Here is a 21,820-nt window from a genome sequence, read left to right on the forward strand (position 1 = left end):
TACCGGGCCCAGAGCTGCCATCTCAGGAGGGGGGGCCCGGAGGTAGAGCGGGTGAGGACTCCTAAATCCTGTCCACCAATAAGCTCATCCCCCACTGTGCAGCTGTTTAGAAAACAAACTTTTCTGGGTCCCCTGTATTCAGTGGTAGCCGGGGGACAGTAAGCAGACTATTTTTTCATTTTCGGGTTGAGGTGGATTAATCTGCTGCATCGCGCTATAAAGTTGAAGCCCAGCCTCTTCAATATCAATACACCGTGGCTGGCCGGGAGCGCTGCTGCGGATTAATCTGCCTCAACCTGAAAATGAAGATATAGTCCACTGACTGTCCCCAGCTCCCACTTAACACAGGGGACCCGGAGACGTTTGTTTACTAAATAGCTGCAACAGCGGGGGATGCGCTTATTGGTGGACAGGATTTGTGAGTCTCCGCCCATTCTACTTCCAGGCCCCTGCTACCCCCAGTTCCCTCCAGCCCTAGTTGCCCAGCTCAGTGGTGCCCAGGAGGAGGCGAGGACCAGATGTACCAGCAGTGCTCAGCTGGTCTTGGACCCCCAGCTTCAGGAGGAACCACCTGCAGGGGAAGCACTGCACCTGGACCCCAGGTAGAAGAAGCTGCCCAGACCAGGTACTGGGGGGGACTGAACTCTTGGGTAATGCCAAGCACATTTGTAGTGATACATCTAAGGGCATTGCTGTAGATTAGGGTACACTACTGTTGCCTTCTGAAGAGTGAACCACAGTGGATCACTTTTCAGAGGGTTTTTGAAAGGTGCAAGGAATCCCTAAAAACCTGCACCACCTCGCTGCAACTGTGTTCGTTGTACATGGTTGTGAGGTACCCCATTCAGTGGAGTGGGATGCATTTGGCCACTGAACGTAATGGGGGGATATTTTTGTATATCCTCATTTGCTGCCTTTGCCATTACCCCCTCCTAACCACTGCATTCTGTACATTACACATCCCAGACCCCTGCATTCCATGTATTACCCACTCCTGACCTCTGCACTCCGTATATTAAACACTCCTGACCCCTGCACTATGGACGTACCCTAGACTCCTTTAAACTGTACAGTACATACTCCTGAAACTACACTACAAACTGTGTAAGTTACATAGTCCTGACCCCTGCACTCTGTACGCTGCACTCTATGTTTGTGTTTCCATTCATACTGAACTAATGAATGCCTGAAACAAATTCAGTATTTCTTACCATTCAGATATTTCTTAGGATGAGTTGCCTTGGCTGACTGCAAAGTTTTTTTTTAAACAATGTCAGAGTGAGTCTGTCCCACGATTATCCTCATAAACATACAATGCAAGAAGCCAAGCATCTACACCTTTAACCCTTTGTTAGGACAGCCAGTGTTCAAATCGAGTTATTATTGATAATGAAGTTCTGCCTGCACAGTACAGACAGGGATAATTATGGTAAGCACAGCTGAAACAATAGACCTCCTGCAACAAAATACTCCAACAGCAACAATAGACCCACCCTAAGAACAATAGACTCCCACCAACAACAATAGACCTCCCAGCAGTCAGGAACAATAGATCCCTCCCTCAACAGTAGATCTCTGCCAGCAACATAAGACCCCCCCTTAGTAACAATAGACCCCTTCCTTTAACAATAGATACCCCCATGCATTATGTAAATGCTGGTGGTGCCAAAACTGCGCTCACCCTAAAAAAAGGCCTGGTTGTGAGCAAGAAAATGTCACATGCACTCGGTAACACCATTCATTTTGTTCTAAAAATGCTGTTTTGCTCTAACGAGTTCATTTTTAGAGGTCAAGAACCTTAATATCCTTAATGTGTTTAAGTTCTTGATTCTTTCAAATGCAATTAATCGCAGTGCTAACAGAATACACTCTAAAGAAGATATGGTCACATACATAAGGGGGGCATGGAGAATGAACATAGTCACCCTAGAACAAGTCATAGTATATAAGCTTGTATTTGAGAGATAACATAAAGTAAGAGAGTGATAGAAGGTACATTTTACTTATATTTAGATATATTGCATTTGTTTATTTTTGAAAAAAGATTGAGTTTAGTGTCATTTTAACGCAACCCTTAAAGTGGTTCTAAATGAATTTTATAACTTAATGCATCCTCTGCATTAAAGTAAAAAACCCTTCAATGTTAACTCCCCCCAACACCCCTAAATACTTACTTGAACCCAATCTGAATCTAGCAATGTGCCTGTCTGCAGCAATACTGCTCTTCTCTTCCCTCCTCTCACAGGAGACTCTTGTTGCTGTCAATCCTGTGAGCGAGGTTAGAGCTATTGATGCACACAGCCCAACTTGTGATTGAGCCCTCAGGTGTGCTTGCTTGCTGGGTTACTCGGAGAAGAGCAGAGGACTGGAGTGGTGGCGGGAAATGCCAGAAAAGGAGGTTCGGGGCCGCTCTGTGCAATACCATTGCACAGAGCAGGTAAGTATACATGTTTGTTATTTTAAGAAAAAAAAGTACTTTTGCAACCGCTTTAAACAGCAAAGCAACAAAGACACGTGATGCTAAGTGTGGCTTATGTGTCATACAGAGGACCTGTACGTCTGTCTATTGTGATTGTCCTACAGAGCACCTCAGGAACTAATTAAGTGACCACCTTTTTTATATACCAGCTTTGGACTACTTCTGGTCTTTTTCTACCCCCCCCCCTTTTTTTTAGCCCTTGGGTGGCCAATAGTGAGGTACAGAAGAATCGGGCCAATACTGGTCACCTCCTCTCTTTACCTGGAGGGGAGCTAACTAATATACTGGGGAAAATAATTATTTGATCCCCTTCAGTATTGTAAGTTCGCCCACTTACAAAGAAATGAAGGGTCTATCATTTTTATGATAGGTGTATTTTAAATGATAGAGACAGAATATCAACCAAAAATCCAGAAAAAACACATGATACAAATGTTATAAATTAAGTTGCACTTCAGTGAGTAAAATAAGTATTTGAGCCACAAACAAAACATGACTTAGTACTTGGTGGAGAAACCCTTGTTGGCAAGCACAGAGTTAAGGCGTTTCTTGTAGTTGGTGACCAGGTTTGCACACTTCTCAGGAGGGATTTTGGTCCACTCTTCTTTATAGATCTTCTCTAAATCCTTAAGGTTTCTTGGCTGTCACTTGGCAACTCAAAGTTTTCTATAGGATTAAGGTCTGGAGCCTGGCTAGGCCACTCCATGGTAGACCTTCAGTCATTTTTTCGACTTTCCATCTATTAAATCTTCTGCCCTTTTTTCTGCCAGTAAATACCTTATACAGCCCACTTCCTGTTTCTTGTCTGGTAAAAAGCCTAGGCTTATGACATCATGCACAACTCTCTCTCTCACTCTCGTGAGCATTTGTCAGGAAGGGAGGGGGGATGAGTCATAAGAGGGCCAATAAAAGCTGCAGGGCTGCAGAGCTGGAGGTGTGCCTCTGTGTGTCTGTGTAAATCCAGGAAGTGAACAGGTAGCAGCTTCAGCTGCCCACAGTTAAAATGGCTGCAGCCAGACTTAGTGGAGGGAGATTGCTACAGCATATTTGGCAAGTACAGAATCACAGTATGTATAAAATAATATGCAAAGTGGTTGGAGGGAAGCGTCAGAATGGCAAAGATGTTTGTTTTTATTACAAATTATGTGAGCAGACTGCAGTTCCTCTTTAATGAGCTTCTTCTTGAGCCACTTCTTTGTTGCCTTGGTGATATGTTTTGGGTCATTGTCATGCTGGGAGACCAATCCACGACCCATCTTCAGTGTTCTGGCTGAGGGAAGAAGGTTCTGATCCAAGATTTTACAATACGTGGCCCCGTCCATTGGACCCTCAATGCGCCAAAGTCAACCTGTACCTCTAGCAGAGAAACAGGCCCAAAGAATCATGTTTCCACCTCCGTGATTGACTGTAGGGATGGTGTTCTTAGGTTCTTAGGGTCATAGTCTGCATTTTTCGTCCTCCAAACATGGCAAGTCGAGTTAATGCCAAAGAGCTAAATTTTACTCTCGTCTGAACACAGCACTTTCTCCCAATCCTTCTCTGAATCGTTTCGATGTTCATTGGCATGACTGTACATGTTCCTTCTTGAAGAAGGGGGTTTGCCATGTTTGGAGGAAGAAAAATGCTGACTTTGACCCTAAGAAAACCATCCCTCCTCTCAAGCACATAAGTGGAAACATTATGCTTTAGGGCTGCTTCTCTGCTAAAGGTATAGGCCGACTTTTGCCACATTTAGGGGCCAATGGACAGGGCCATGTATTGTAAAATCTTTAATGAGAACCTTCTTCCCTCTGCCAGAACAATGAAGATGGGTCATGGATGGATCTTTCAGCATGACAGTGACCAAAAACATACTGCCATTAAGGTCATGGAGTGGCCTAGCCAGTCTCCAGACCTTAATCTTATAGAAAATGTATGGAGGGAGCTGAAACTTCGGGTTGCCAAGTGACAGCCAAGAAACCTTAAGGATTTAGAGAAGATCCGTAAAGAAGAGTGGACCAAAATCCCTCCTGAGATGTGTGCAAACCTGGTCACCAACTATAAGAAACACCTTACCTCTGTGCTTGCCAACAAGGGTTTCTCCACTAAGTACTAAGTCATGTTTTGCTTGAGGATCAAATACTTATTTTACTCACTGAACTGCAACTCACATTATAACATTTGTATCATGTGTTTTTTTCTGGATTTTTGGTTGATATTCTGTCTCTATCATTTAAAATACACCTATGGTAAAAAAATAGAAAATTAGACCTTTAATTTCCTTGTAAGTGGTAAAAATCTTCAGGGAAATTAATTATTAATTAATTATTTTCCCCACTGTACATATTAAGATGTGGATGGCAGATGTGGTCAAGCCGGAAAGTAAGAGTAGAAAGTAATAGTTACTATGTGCCTATCAGAGGGTCATTGTTTTGTGCATATCAGGAGCCCACTATAAGACAAAAATATAGAGCTTTCTTGTATTAAATCTAAGTGGAAGTTTTATACTTTTTTTTAAGCTAAATCTATCACAAAACTGTCCAACTCTGATCATTTTGACAAGCACTGAATTGAAAGTGTATTTATAGCCAACATTTCTTTTTTACTTTTGGAAAGAGTAGAAAAGATTTCTGGTGAGCATTGTCAACGAGACATAAAGCGATGGAAAATTAAACATTATTTAGTTGTCACCAGAACAGGAGGTGAGAGGAAAATTTCCAGTGACAACCGTCTAAGAGGGGAATGTCTCTCACTTTGAAAAGATTTCCTCTCACTTGTTGAGTCACCCACTGAGTCTTCAGAACAGTAAGTTAAGGGAAATCTCTCCTAATGGAACCCAAAAGGAGAAAATAAATTGACAGGAGGTGCTACCTATTACCTATCAAAAACAAAAAGAGAAAAAAAAAAAGATATTGGCTCAACAGTAGCACCCTACTCTAGTTGGGATGGTAGGTTAAAATTAGTTTTTGTATTTACTGTGGAGTCGTGGTCTACTGTTTTTATCTGATCAGGATTTCCAAAGCTGGCTATTTGATTTCTCACACCTGCTTCTGGAAGAAGCTTCCAGACTATAGATCAGAGAGAGTCAAAAGCCAGTATGAATATTTATTATGTCCCAGCCAATCCCTGGAAGGAAGCATCCAGAAGGAGTCTGAGGAGGTGAGAAATGTCTGGGAGGCCTTTGCAGAATGTTTTTTTTCCTCTTCAGGGAGGGTTCCAGGTCTCCTGGTGCTGCTGCCCCTGGGAGACAGCTAGTGAGATAAGAAATTGCAGTCTGGCCCCCTGCAGGTGCTGGGCTGGAGGCCTGGAGAACATTGCTAATGGGTTATTTGCTGAAGGGTATCATTCTGGAGTCTTGGTCTGGAGAAGGATCTTTTGTCTCCATCATTGAAGAACCTTCTGTGGATGGTGAATGACAGACAGCTCCTGGGGCAATGGTGTTGATTTACTATGTTCAAACAGACTGTGAACTTTGCAAAAGCAGTTGCACTCTGCAAGAGCAGTTGCTCCAGAGCTTAGTAAATGAGGGAGAACTCTGCTGACTTCCATCATTCAATCATGTACAAGCAAAAATGCATTTTTTTATTTTCCTTGCACGTGATTGGGTATTCTTTGCAAAGTGAAGCTTCATCCCATTTACTAAGCTCCGGAGCAACTGCACTTTGCAAAGTGCACAGTCTATTTGCCATTATAAATCAATCCCATTGCGATTGAAGAACTTGCTGTGGACTCTTGGGTGTGCAAGTGCTAGAAGGGCACTAAGTGCCAGAGGATGCTACTATATGTAGCAATAACTCTCGGTGGAGCGGCACCGGGTCTAGGGTTCCGTTGAGTTTACCTCTGGATGATATAAGCACCAAACACTTGAGTGGGTTTTCCGATGCTTTATTAAACAAATAAGGGAAGTAGCAGGAAAGAGGTAGTAGGAAAGCTGCAGGGAAGCTCAAATACCTTTCTGTTGTATTTCTTCAAAACATTCTTTGTAATTGAACACTTGCAATTGAATAGTCCCCCTTTCGTAGGTTTCAATCTTTGCCCGCCTGGATAGACAACTCTCACTTGCCTAGCAGCCAGCACGTAGCACGAACAAAAGTCTCTGCCACAGACTTATTTGGAGTAAAACCCTTACGATCCTCTGCCACAGGATGTATTTTTTTGTAATGAATGTCAGATACAGTACTTGAACCTTTAAGCCAACCCGGCAGTACTATACTGTAAGATTTCTTTGGAATGCGTCCTCCAACCGAGTCACCAGGCCCCTCTCCAGACCAGCACTCTGCATGATCCTTCCATGACGGGTCCTTCCCTGGGATCTTCTCGGTTGTCCAGCTTCTTTACTCAGGAAAGACAGCTCAGGACCGTTCCTCTGCTGCTGTGGTAGGCCCCAGACAGGCTTCTGGGCCCACCCACGCTCCGCAGCGACGCGGGCCTCCGGAATGGAGGATCACGAGGTGGCACTCCCAGTGCACCCCTGTCGGCCAGGAGGGCCAGCAGGTGTCTGAAACGAAAACCCTAAAACATGGCGTCTGTCCCATAAATACCCTCTCCCAGAATGCAACTCGGAGGACCACCTCCACCGAGTTATCTCCGGGACAGAGGAGCACTCATTCGCTTCAACACGTTGCTTTTCCAACACCTGCCGATGGTGACAACGACATCCACTGGCGCAGTGTGGAACTACATGCAACGTCAGCAAAGCTGGAACAGAGGCGAATCTAACTTCCTATAATAAGCGACCCACTAAATTTACCTATCAGCAGTAGATAAAAATCTACCAGTGCTACATATATATGGACTATTACTGCTCATATAGAGTTCTAGATATACTGGCCAGATCCTGTGTTAGTGAGTAGCTGTTCTCCTGTTATTTCTTCTATCCTTTGGCGTATCCTGATTACTGAACCCCTCTCCTGTTCAAGTTATTCAGTCATAAATTCTAAAAAGACATCCCCTAGACTGAGCCTGGACTGTCAGCTTGCATGTAACTGTATCTGTGGCAGGCAGCCTCTGTACTAGCAAGGAAGACCTGGGTCATATTCAGGGGCCTCTCCAGGGGTGAGCACTACACATACAGTTTGAAGGGGTATTAAACACAACAAAAAAATGAAGGGGTATTAAACACAAAAAAAAAATGTATTATATTGGAGTTTACCAATTCTTACCGGTGGCTGCATTCAATTTTCTTTTTTTTTTCACCAGACAATCATACTAGTAAGTCTGTTTTTTTTTTTTAACTTCCTTCAACAGGCCAAGCTGTCCAGCAAAAGTGGCAGTTAGAGGGTTGAATCAAACCATTTACCACTGACGGGGGTGCTTACAATGGTCAGCTTCTATTTATTTATTTAAAACTTTCATCCCAAAAGTAAAAAAAATGTTGCTGTAACTGGCTAAAATGTATTAGTTGGAGTTCAGCTTCAATTTTTTTAATCAAGTCCATCTAAATCTATTAGTGCACCTAGCACTACCCTCTGCCCTGATTGACAATGCTGCTGTTTATTTAATGCTGCAATATACTGCATATATGTATATATATATATATATATATATATATATATATATATATATATACATATTACTACACATATTACTGCTTTATCCTCTGCCTAGGACTAGGTGCTTTTCTTTCCTGCATTATAACATAAATAACAGTATATGGGATATATTTATTATGACATTTTGACTGAATATAGTCCTTTCCTTTTAACTTCCCTGGCAGTATGATTATGTCAGATTTTTGATGCTTAACTGCTTGCTGACGAGCGCACGCCAATGTATGTCGGCAGAATGGCGCTGGTAGGCAAAAGGGCGTACAGGTACATCCCCTTCAAGAATTGGTGTCGCGGCACGCGCCGTGACCATGGATCCCGCAGACTCGATGTCCGCCGGGTGCCTGCGATCGTGTCACAGAGAGGAAGAATGGGGAGATTCCTTTGTAAACAAAGCATTTCCCCATTCTGCCTAGTGACAGGACAGAGATCACAGCTCTCTCTCATCAAGAGCAGTGATCTCTGTCATGTGTGTTGAAGTCTAGCCCCCTCACAGTTAGAATCACTCCCCAAGACACACTTAACCCCTTCACTGCCCCTAGTGGTTAACCCCTTCACTGTCAGTGTCATTTACACAGTAATCAATGCATTTTTATAGCATCGATCGCTGTATAAATGACAATAGTCCCAAAATAGTGTCAAAAATGTCCGATGTGTCCACCATAATGTCGCAGTCATGATAAAAATCGCAGATCGACGCCATTACTAGTAAAAAAAAATAATAATAAAAATGCCATAAATGTATCCCCTATTTTGTAGATGCTATAACTTTTGTGCAAACCAATCAATATACCAGGGATATGCAATTAGCGGACCTCCAGCTGTTGCAGAACTACAACTCCCATGAGGAAGCAAGACTCTGACAGCCTCAAGCATGGCACCCAGAGGCAGAGGCATGATGTGACTTGTGGAGGTCCGCTAATTGCAGGTCCTTCAAATTTACGCTAATTGATATTTTTTTTTACCAAAAATATGTAGAAGAATACATATCAGCCTAAACTGAGAAAGAAATTATTTTTTTTATATATTTAGTGGGGATATTTATTATAGCAAAAAGTAAAAAATATAGCTTTTTTCAAAATTGTCACTCTTTTTTTGTTTATAGCGCAAAAAATACCACCAAAATAAAGCTCTATTTGTGGGAAAAAAGGATGTCAATTTTGTTTGGGTACAACAAACGCGCAATTGTCAGTTAAAGCGACACAGTGCCATATCGCAAAAAGTGTTCTGGTCAGGTAGGGGGTAAAGCAGTACATTGTTTTGCATGGAAATTTGGCGTTGTATATTGTAGGCCTGTAATTCTTAGGAATAACTCACTTAAATCTGTCCAAACAAGAGTCTAGTAGACATCCTGGGTATAATAAAGTTTGAAACACAAAATTGTAAATTATAATATAATAAATAAATATAAATAATTATAAGAAATAATAATATAATCATAATAAAATTTATTCAATAATGTAATCAAATTAAAAACACTGAAATTTGCTCAGTTGCAGAATCGTCGCTGTCATTGCTTTCAGTGTTTGATGATGAATTTCCCCACAAATCACTATCACTCAATTCTGCAAGTGATTCTAATTTATTATCGCTTGTTTCTAGCTGGTCTAAACCACTTTTGACATAAAGGGACACTTTTTGGTTGCTATGGACAATCTCCAGTTTCCAGGCAGAAACAGTATACAGGGGGTCCCCTAGTTACAAACATCCGACTTACAAACGACTCCTACTTACAAACGGAGGGAGACAACAGGAAGTGAGAGGAAATCTACCCCTAGGAAGGGAAATTCGCTCTTGTAAGAGCTATTATGGGGAAAAGGTACCTCCACTGATGCTTTATCACCAAGGCTTGTTTCCACAACAACCCAAAATTTTCAAAATCCAATTGTCATTGGGACACAAAGTGAGGTGAAATCTTCTTAACAGGGGCACAGACAGCAAAACAAATGTTATAGGGGTGTTAACCCTTACCTATGCTATCCAAAAAGCTTAAAAATATTTTTTTTGGCTGGAGCTACACTTAAAAAATTTACCTGTTCCGACTTACAAACAGATTCAACTTAAGAACAAACCTACAGTCCCTAACTTGTTTGTAACCCGGGGACCCCCTGTATATAATATAAAACTGCATGCAGGGCATTGGACAAAGCACTGGGGACAAAAGGGATGTGAAATAATTTGATACAGTACTGTAATCTGTAAGACTTACAGTGTACTGTATGTATTATGCTTTTTGCACTTTTTGAATTTGGCGCCGTGCTCTGTCCCCTCCCTCTGTGCTCGCAGGGAACGGAGCTCGGCACTGTGATAGATTGAGCGGAGGACACCGTCCGCACACACAGCGGGGAGACATCGCAGGATCCTGGGTAAAGGTAAGTAACTTTGCCTGGATCCTGCGATGCAATCCAGAGTGTTGCTCGGGGTTACTGCTTTTGGTAATGAAAATTTACCCCGAGCCATCCCGGGGGCAGAGATTACACACATTATTCCCACCCCCATCATTCCCATTCCAGGATTGATCACATGTTCATTCTCCGCAAACACCTTCCTTTAATACACTCCAGCTCCATATTGTCGGTTCCGTGGTCAGATCACGATCCTATTCTTACGGTGTGCAAATCTTTACTCTGTAAACCACAATTTTCCTCTTGGGTGATGAATGACTCCCTTTTGTCATACAAAGAGATCCTTAAAGATATCCACAAGGCCTCAGTAGAATATTTTAAATTGAATTTAGGCTCAGTTTCGTCTCCCGTTACATTATGGGAAGCATATAAGGCAGTCCTAAGAGGTCACATTATTCGCCTGGCCTCTAAACGTAAAAAAGAAAGTGAAAGGGTACGCCATGACCTGGAGGATAAATTGGAAACAATAGCGAAAATCTTCAAACAATCCCCCTCCCCGGCTAATCGCAAACTCTTAGATAAGGCCCGTACAGAGCTTGATTTATGCTTGACGGATGAAGCGGAACATACGTTAAGATGGACCCAACAAAAATGTTATGCCAAATCCAATAAACCAAATGCAATGTTAGCAAATAATTTGCGTACATTCGTTCCTAAATTTGCTCCCATTACATTACGTACCCGCCACAATACTCTTACCGGTAATCCACAACGAGTACTGGAGGAGTTCCGGTATCGTCTTACTAAATTATACTCTGCACCTGACCTTTCTCCCGCCCATGACCCAGAACCTTTTTTGACCAACTTATCTCTACTTTCCTTGTCTGAAGCTCATACATCCTTGATGGACCGGGACATACAAGTCTCGGAAGTCCTCCAGTGTATTAAAGAACTGAAGGTGGGTAAAAGACCGGGCCCCGATGGCTTTACGGCACTATTCTATCGGAAAACAGCAGATGTTATTGCTCCCCACCTAACAAATATGTATAATTCAGTCAAGGAAGGCCGCCCATTTACGCCTAACTTGCTTACCGCCAATATTGTCATGATCCCTAAACCTGACAGAGATCACTCATCTTGGGCTAATTTCCGGCCAATTTCACTAATCAACATCGACATGAAAATTTTAACCAAAATCTTAGCTAATCGCCTCAATTCTTTTTTACCACGTTTAATAAAAAAGGTTTAAGTGGGCTTTGTCCCAAGGAGACAGGCTAGTGATGCCATTCGCCGCCTCCTTCAAATCCAACACATCCTCCACAATAGATCCCTAGAAACAATGTTTTTATCATTAGATATCAACAAAGCTTTTGACACTTTATCGTGGCCCTACTTGATACAGGTACTTAAACGTTATGGATTCGGGGCCTCTTTTACGAGGTGGGTTTCCGCTATATACGATTCTCCTCAAGCTAAAGTGAAATACTGTGGGTTTGAGTCAAGCATTTTTCCTATTACAAGGGGTACCCGTCAAGGTTGCCCACTCTCCCCACTTTTATTTATTTTGGCACTGGAACCCCTAGCGGAGGCCATACGATCTCATCCGGACATAGCAGGAGTCGAGGTGGCAGGCACCTCACATAAGTTATCACTATTTGCGGATGACATCCTACTGACCATCACTAAACCCAGAATTTCCCTCCCGAACCTGCTTTCACTCTTAGATACCTTTGCCACCTTCTCGGCCTAGCAGTCAATCCCACCAAATCCAGAGCAATGTCACTCAACCTCTCCGCCTCAGAACTGGCAGCCCTACAATCCAAATTCCCTTTTCAGTGGTTGGAAGCATTACCCTACCTTGGGATTCGGCTTACTTCAAATTACTCAGCTTTATACCAGGCCAACTATCCTTTACTATTCCGCAAATTATCGGCCCTGCTGTCCTCCTGGGCCACCCTTCCATTGTCGTGGTTCGGGAGGATTGCAACCATTCGCATGACGTATCTCCCAAAGTTGCTTTACTATTTTCGGGTCTTACCGGTTCAGGTCCCTTCCCATATTCTTTGTATACATCCACGAAAAATTATGCAATTCATTTGGGGCTCAATAAAACCTAGAATTAAGAGACAAGTGTTGTATGCACGTAGAATTAATGGTGGCCTCTCGGTGCCCAATCTTCAAGCTTACTATACGGCAGCGACCATTGCCCCATTATCCCACCTCCACGAGAAACAGCAGATGCCATTATGGGCCACCATTGATATGGTGGACTCAGATCCAATACCATTGGCTTCCCTTCCTTGGCTTCCTCAAGCCCATCGCCCTACCACTATAGGCCCATGTTTAGCTCACTCTCTGCGTGCATGGGACTCAGTCAAATACTCTGCAGGCTTAATTTCTCCCCATCTTCCCTTGCTGCGTCTCCTTCAATGCCCATTATTCCCACCTGGATGCAATAATCCGTTACAATTTTCATGGTGGACTGAAAACGGCTTCACTGATGTCCATTCTATGTTCACTCCTACCAAAATCATACCTTTTGCAGCTTTATGTTCTTCCCATGACATTCCCCTTAGGGAACACTACAGTTACATACAAATTCGACACTTCCTTCAATCCCTAATAAGATATCAACCAACCCCCTATACGTTAACTCCGTTTGAAAGGATTTGCAGATCGCGGCCCCAGTCCCCGGGCTTGATTTCCTTAATATATACGGCTATAATAGGCTCCTAGAGACCACCCCTGAGACCCTATCACCTTCAATGGGAGGCGGAGTTGGGGAGGAGATTGGACCCGGAGGACTGGCAGATCATGACCATCTCACTCTCCAAATGCTCCAAAAATGTACTCTTTTTGGAAAATGCCTATAAAGTACTTTATAGATGGTATTACACTCCAGCCAGATTGGCGAGTTTTATCGCAACATATTCCCCGCTGTGCTTTTGTGGGTGTTCTCATGAAGGTACAATGGCACACATTTGATGGCAGTGCCCCAGGGTCTGTAGGCTATGGGTCAGAGTTTATGCATTGCTTCGTAACCTCTTCAATACTAATATAAAGAGGGATCCTTTTGAAGCTCTATTGGGGAAACCGATAGCTGAGTTATTAGGGCCAGAACGCCATTTGGCATCCCATATCTTTACTGCAACTAAATTAACCATAGCGAGGGCCTGGAAGACTGCAGCTCTCAGTTTCGAGGCTGTCAAAAACCGGGTAAATGATATTATGGTTAATGAGAAACTGACGGCCGTGGCATCCGATACACATGATAAATTCCTCCGAGTTTGGCAGCCGTGGGTAGTGTACTCCCATCCATCTCGGTTTGATTCCAACCTACTCTCTCTCTAACATAGCTCCATCCCCCCCACCCCGTGGATTTGCCCCTTTTCTTTCTTTCTCTTTTTCCAACTACTTACATTTTTCTTTATGACCTATCTTTCTGTTTTAATCTTTCTCTGGTTCTCCCTCTTCTTATTCTCTTCCTTTTTTCCTTTTCCCTTATTCAGTTTCTATAGCCCACAAGATATGTTCTGTGGGCTATTGACACACATTGTGAACTAATATGGAAACACTCTTATTTATTTTATTTATTTTTTCCTTTTTTTATTATAATTTGCTATATTTCAAACATAATCATCTCTTTTTACAGTTCTCACCACATTTACTATTTAAAATTAGGTATTTAGTTTTTTAACAGTGGCATAATCCAATGTCTCACCATAGATATGTTTACTGTTGCTACCACAAGAAGCCAATTGCAGTTTGGAGATCTGATACGGATCCTAACGCCGTTCACTATTACTGTATGTTTGTGATGTTATAAGCTGTTTCAGTATGTTCACATAATGTGTCTTTCATTATTTACTTGTACTGATATGTTGATATTTCTGTTCAATAAAAACATTTGTACAAGAAAATTTACCCCGAGCCACACTCGTGATTACTGCCAGGGAGGTTAAAGCTGAGTTGTAAGAAAAACTTTTTTTTTTTCATTTTGAATAGAGTATAGCAGGGTTATAACCCCTGACAGGGCTTTTTGTCATCTGTGTCCCATTGGGGACATTTACCCTAACTTCCTATCCCATAAATGAAACAGGAAGTGAGAGGAAATCCCTGTAAATTAAGGGAATCCTTGAAAATGCTAGCTGCCTGGCCGACTCTGATTTATTACTTTCTAAGTCATACATGTGAATGCCACAGAAAAGTTGCACCTGTTAACCTCCATGTTTGTGCAATGTCAGAACCCCATAGCTCCCAACTGTCCCTGATTTCGAGGGACTGTCCCTGATTTGGAGCAATGTCCCTCTGTCTCTCGTCCTCCCTCATTTGTCCCTCATTTTGGTCTGATCCATATAGTTGTATATAAAATGCACTTTTTATCTTTCAAAAAGTGTTTCCCAATGCTAAACCTTTCATCCAAATTCTAAATTGCTGCATCTGTAAATTTTAAAAGCCAATATGAAGGAATAGTAGTGGTAAAAAAAAAAAAAAAAAGCTCTTGTGGATTTAATTAACCTTTTGTTTTGGTTCATTCTCCTTTAAGAGGGTGTGGCAGGGGGCGTGTCCAATGCCTACATACGTTTGCTAGTAGGTGTCCCTCATTCCCATCTCAAAATGTTGGGAGGTGTGGAACCCCCAATGTACTGAAATCACTGAATTAGAATGCCTGCAAGACTGTATGCTCAGTATAGTTTGCTGATACTAATACTATCATATAAACCCAATCTGCAACTATTTGTACCGTTCCTTTTCCATACAACTCGTGTATGCCAGGTTCGGACTTTTGTTTTTCTTTCAGCAGGAAATTCATGTAACATCTGATTAAAATGCAATGTGTAAAGGAAGTCCTTATTTATACAACTCTGCCGGGTTTCATTTATCGCTAAAAATAGTGTTAATGATTTTAACAAGTCATATTTCTATTTGTATCCCCTGACTGCCCCGATGCGGCTCACCCCTGCAAGGTAGTTCTATAAAAATAAACCCTTAAGTAATCTGTAGATATCATATCAAACATATGAGTAAGGTGCTGAGTTCATGACAACAGGGCTGCATACTGAAAGCACAACGTCAGGATGGTAACATTCCCTCATGGTGTTCCACGTATTACTTAAAAACAAAGGGTGCTTTATACAGTATATGCTGATATATACTGAATGCTACCTCCAGTTGCCATGTTTTTAAAGAGAAGCTATTAATAATGGAAAGTCCTACTGTTGCTAGTGCATAGCTCCCAACTGTCCCTGATTTTGAGGGACTGTCCCTGATTTGGAGCAATGTTCCTCTGTCCCTCTTTCCTCTTCATGTGTCCCTCATTTTGGTCTGATCTATATAGATGTATATAAAATGCACTTTTCATCTTTTTCACAGTGCTAAACCTTTCATCCAATTTCTAAATTGCTGCATTTGTAAATTCCAAAAGCCAATATAAAGGAATAGTAGTGGTAAAAAAAGCACTTTTTGTGTGTTTAACCAATCTTGGTTTTTTTTGTACAATTCTCCTTTAAGGGGGTGTGGCAAGGGGCGTGTCCTATGCCTGTACACTTTTAGTGATAGGTGTCCCTCATTCCAATCTCAAAAAGTTGGGAAGTATGCTAGTGGCGATGAATAGCACGCCTGTCTTAATTGTGGTGGCAAAAAAAAAAGAGATGAGTACCAATAAGCCCAAGAGTACAATATATACCCACAAGATTCCAGGTTGTAGCACTCACATTTTTTACCTTGACTTAAAGCAGGACTAAACCCTCCTATCCTTTTCAGCTAAGTAAGCTGCCATCTTAGCCTCTGTCAGGTCTGCATTTGCCATAGTGCTGCACATGTGATCAGTTATGACACCTGCCAGGGCTTGACAAATTAGCTTTGAATCTGTTTTTTTTTTTTTAGCCACTTGCCTACCGGGCACTTTCACCCCCTTCCTGCCCAGGCCAATATTCAGCTTTCAGTCCTGTCACAGTTTGAAAGACAATTGCGCGGTCATGCAGAACTGTACCCATATGAAATATAACTTTCTTTTGATGATATTTAGTCACCACTAGGTTCTTTACGTTTTGCTAAATAAACAAAATACTTCCGGAAATGGCTTTGTTCCAGTCTCCTGATTGTAAACATGGAAGTGACGTCACAACGTCACTTCCTGTTTACTCGGCTGCCAATGACGCCGGTTTTAAAAAAATATACAGTATTCAGAATCACCAAAAACGTGTGCAAAGGAGGGATTGGAGGTCTTTTAGACCCCCAATCCCTCCATAAAGAGAACCTGTCACCACCTATTACTGTCACAAGGAATGTTTACATTCCTTGTGACAGCAATAAAAGTGATCAAAAACTTTTTTTTTTTTTTTTAAACACAATTTAATAATATAAAAATAAATAAAATAAATAAGAAAATTTTTTTTTTTTAAAGCGCCCCTGTCCCCGCGAGCTTGCGCAGCAAAGAAAACGCATACGGAAGTCACGCCCGCATATGTAAATGATGTTCAAATCACACGTGTGAGGTATCGCTGCAATCGTCAGAGTGAGAGCAATAATTCTAGCACTAGACTTCCTCTGTAACTCTAACCTGGTAACCATAAAAAAAATTAAAGCGTCGCCTATGGAGATTTTTAGGTACCGTAGCTTGTCACCATTCCATGAGTGCGTGCAATTATAAAGCGTGACATGTTTGGTATCTATTTACTCAGCTTAACATCATCTTTCACATTATAGAAATTGGGCGAACTTTACTGTTTTGTTTTTTTAAAATTCATGAAAGTGTCCCTTTTCCCAAAAAGTTGCATTTAAAACACTGCTGCACAAATACCGTGTGACATAAAATATTGCAACAATCGCCATTTTATTCTCTAGATTCTCTGCTAAAAATATATATATAATGTTTGGGGGCTTTAAGTAACTTTCTAGCAAAAAATACGGATTTTAACTTGTAAACACCAAATGTCAGAAATAGGCTTATGCCGCATACGCACGATCGGGATTTTGGTCAGAAAAAGATATGATTTTTTCATATGGCTTTTCCGACGGGATTCCGCTCAAGCTTGCCTTGCATACACACGGTCACACAAAAGTTCATTGAACTTTTGACCGTCAAGAACGCGGTGACGTACAACACTACGACGAGCCGAGAAAATGAAGTTCAATGCTTCTGAGTATGCGTCAAATTGTTTCCGAGCATGCGTAGGAATTTTGTGCATCGGAATTGCTATAGACGATCACATTTTCGGATAGGAACTTTTTCCAACCGAAAAATTGAGAACCTGCTCTCAATCTTTTGCTGGCTGGAATTCAGCCAGCAAAAGTCCGATGGAGCATACACATGGTCGCATTTTCTGACCAAAAGCTCTCATTGGTCTTTTGCTGGCTGAATTTCCGATCGTGTGTACGTGGCATTAGTCATAAAAGGGTTATTTCTGTTATCAAATTAAGCAAATAATGATGAGGCAGCACTGATAAGGCAGCACTGATGGGCACTGATATGCTGCACTGGTGGTCACTGGTAGGTGGCACTGATATTCACTAATAGGTGGCACTGATGGTCACTGATAGCCACCAATGAGGTTGCACTGATAATCAGGGCCCTAATGATCAGGATATTCAGTTATCGTCTTTCTTTTCCTCATCCTGTGACAGCGATGAGGAAAGGAAGTTCCGATAACCAGCATTTGTTTACATGTGACCAGCTGTGGTTGGACGCAGCTGATCATATGGTAAAGGGCTGCTGTGATTGGCCCTTTACCTTGATCACAGAGCATGCCCAATGCACGCCCTGGAGGTGTGCATGGGGGCGGGACTCTTGGAGGACATCAATAACTGCCCTCCCAGAAATGCACGACCGCGCTGTAGCTATCTTTCTGCTATAGTGCGGTTGGCAATTGGTAGGCGAAAGCGGAGGGCTGACAAAAACCCAGGCACCAGGACACAATTTCTAGTCACCATGGCAACCTGATGCCTGGGATTTGTTGAGCCCTGATACCAGCCTTTTGATGATTTGACAGTTCAGTTGAGAGCAAACGCAAATGTGACAGTTAGCATTCCCAAAGTACTGATAATGTAACTGTTTTTTGAAACTGTTGAATCATAGCTCCCAACTGTCCTTGATTTTGAGGGACTGTCCCTGATTTGGAGCAATGTCCCTCTGTCCCTCATTCCAACTCATTAGTCCCTCATTTTGGTCTGATCTATATAGTTGTATATAAAATGCACTTTTTATCTTTCAAAAAGTGTTTCCCAGTGCTAAACCTTTCATTTCAATTCTAGATTGATGCGTTTGTAAATTTTAAAAGCCAATATAAAGGAATAGTAGTGGTGAAAAAAGCCCTTGTGGATTTAATTAACCTTTTTTTTTGGTTAATTCTCCTTTAAAGGGGCATGGCAGGAGGTGTGTCCTATACCCATATACATTTGCTACTAGGTGTCCCTCATTCCCATCTCAAAATGTTGGGAGGTGTGGTTAAATCAATGGGTTTAGTTCCACTTTAGGGCCGGTTCCCACTGGTGCAATATCCGACATCGGATGTGATTCACACCGCACTGCAATGCAAATCACATGCGATCTCTGTGTGATGCGATTTCAGCCATACAAATAGTATGGCTGAATTCACATAGCATTCAGACCAAATTCGCACACAGGACCCTTTTTTTGGTCCGCAGCAGAATTGGATCGCATGGGTGTTCAAACCCATGCGATCCGATTCCCGTCCAAGTTTGCAGTTCGCACTGCGATATGCGAACGGATTTGGGGGTGTCATTAACTTTCAATTGACACTCCGAGCAGTTCGCATAGGGCAGTGTGAACTGCCACCGGGTGACATGCGATGCGGGAACCCACAGTGGATTCGCTGGGTTCCCGCATCGCTGCAGTGTGAACCGAGCCTTAAAGCGGAACTGAACCAACTGATTTAACAGTTTCCCAAAATTGTTATATCCAAGGCATCCCATGAATAACTGTCACAGTTGCTTTTGCTCTCAACTGAACTGTCAATACATCAAATGGCCGGTGTCATAATAACTGATCACATATATAGCACCATGCCAAATGCAGATCAAACAGAGGTTTTGATGGAAGCTTGCTTGGCTGTAAAGAATAGGAGGGTTTCGTTTTGCTTTAAAGGATAATATACATACAGCATGAGGGCATTTTTTTTCTCTAATACCTGTTAACTGTTTAAAAAAATGGTGCTGTCCCCTGCAGACACTCAATTCAGTCCTGTAGCTGCCATTCTACCTCTGAACTTGAAGGACCTTCAGACTTAGTCAAACCAGAGGTCACTGCACAGGTGGTCATGGCCCCAAACCCTATAGCCCCTAAAATACAGAATGTGTAGCTATGATTCCGTCTGCCAGTTATGTGTAAGCTCCTCGCCTCTCCGCTCCAGGATGCCTTTGGATGGAGAATCAGGAGGACCAAAGTCATGGAAGCATTGCTTGCTACTCAATTGTCAGATAAGTAGAGGGGTTAAAAAAAGCAATAGCATGTTCAGGTAATGGGAGTGAAAGGGGTAATGTATTTTTTTCTTCTACAGGTGGATTTGAGCTTTAACCACCTGCAACAACCGCCTTTTGTAAAAATAGGGTCGGGAGGTGCAGGTGTATTTCTGGAGTCCTGTCTATAAATGTATGGATATCTGGTATGCAAATTAATGGCTGTGATCTGACTACAGTGTATAGAGCTGATCAGAGTGGCCCTATACCTTGTGACCACTGTGATGAGTAATCACTGTGATCACAAATGTAAACACACTAGAGTTTACATTGGAGAGGTCTCCCCTTCTTGTCACAATAGAGGGAGAAGGGGAGCAAGTGGAAATGTATCAATGCACATTTAGTTTATTGATAGCAGCAGCAGATTAAATAGTGAGGGGTTTCATTTGAATCCATCCTCCCACTTCCTCCCACTGTATGTAAAATATGTTTTGACCCCTTCAACTTAGTAGTCCCTCTGCACACAGAAAGAGAGGCACTGTTGTCAGCTCAAACAGGAAATTGGCATCTCGCTGAATTTTTGGCAGGATCAATTTTTTTTAAGGCAAAACGCGTTTTTTTTTCCCCCAGACATAAACTTTAAGAAGCTGGAGAAAAATGCCATAACTGTGGCGCAATATTTCTTGTACACTGTTTTAGCTTTCTTTGACTATTTTGTCTAACTTTTAGTTTTCATTTATGTTTTAATATTTTTCATACTGCACTTTAACATTGCATCTTTCATTGTCAATCCTTTATTAAAGGGTGAATAGCAGGTGAAAGATCTGAGCAAAATAAGGCAAGAGGTTGCAAAGCGAATAAAAAAAAAATAATGTATATTTAAAACTTTTTTTCATATTTAGGTCTTGAAAACTTTAGAACAAAATGTATTACACAAGAATCAATTGTCTTGCTATGGTGAATATAAAAAATAAATACAGTATAATAATTGTTCATGGTTCCATTCATTGGTTCCATTCATACAACACTATTCTTTTGAGATAAAAGCAGTGAATGCAACATAGATCTCAATTATTTTAAAGCCTAAGTTTAAAAAAAAAATAGCACAAGGCATATTAGTTGCCTTCAGTCCTTCTCTTTTGATGCCCTCCCACCCCACGCCATGGTCATAATCTTCAGGTGCAGTGAGCGTTAATAGAGCGGAAGGTGCTGTGACAGGCACTCATCAAGAGTACCTAATTATGCCCACCCTTTCCTCCCCCCTGCTTAATTTTTGGAAGCAATACTTTAGCTTCTATAAATAAAATGGACTCTATGAATGAATAGAGGAGGGTCGCAAGAAATAAAGATCTAGCCCTCCAATTATAGACCCTGTAACTTGTCACAGGAACATTCCAGGATGCAGATTGTTTTTACCTTATTTGCTTTCTCTGCATTAAGGTAAAAAACCTTTTAGATGCAGCTCCCCTCCCTAAAGACTTACCTGAGCCTGGCGCTGTGCCCGAGAACAGGAGCACTGCTTTTTCTCTTTCCTGCCTTACTGGACTCAGTGAGAGCAGTGCAGCTCGGGCTCAAGCCCACATGAGTATCCCCATAGCAAGCAGCTTGCTGGGGTGGGTACTCAAAGGAGCGCTGGTGGGGGTCCCCAGAAGAGGGTGATTGGGGCTGCTATGTGCAAAACCATTGCACAGAGCAGGTAAGTTTGACATGTTTGTTATTTCAGAAAAAAATGAAACCTTTAGAATCACTATTGAGCACAATTACTTATTGAGCACAACAAAATAAACATTCCCTATTAAACTATTAGGCTCCTTCTACATGGGGCAGGCTCTGTTGGAGTCCACCTGCTCAGCGGGAAATCAGTTCACTTATCCCCTCTGAGCAGGTGGATGGCTGGTTCGTGTCTGCTCCACTTATGCAGAGTGGACACAGACACAGCTCGGTCTCCTCTAGAGTTGGATGAATGGTTCAAGCAAAAATTCGGCACCGAATATAGTCTGTTCACCTGTTTGACGAGCACCCCAATTTACAGAGCGCTCGGCTGGATATTCGCC

At 42.1% G+C, this 21,820-nt stretch overlaps 1 protein-coding gene across 1 annotated transcript in view; it reads left to right on the top strand.

Annotated features, from left to right (window-relative positions):
• Window positions 1–21,820, top strand: part of XIRP2 (xin actin binding repeat containing 2) — a 290,910-nt gene that overhangs the window by 13,024 nt on the left and 256,066 nt on the right. The window lies entirely within an intron of this gene.

Source organism: Aquarana catesbeiana, linkage group LG06 (genome assembly GCF_042186555.1).
Source record: "Aquarana catesbeiana isolate 2022-GZ linkage group LG06, ASM4218655v1, whole genome shotgun sequence".
Lineage (NCBI taxonomy): Eukaryota > Metazoa > Chordata > Amphibia > Anura > Ranidae > Aquarana > Aquarana catesbeiana.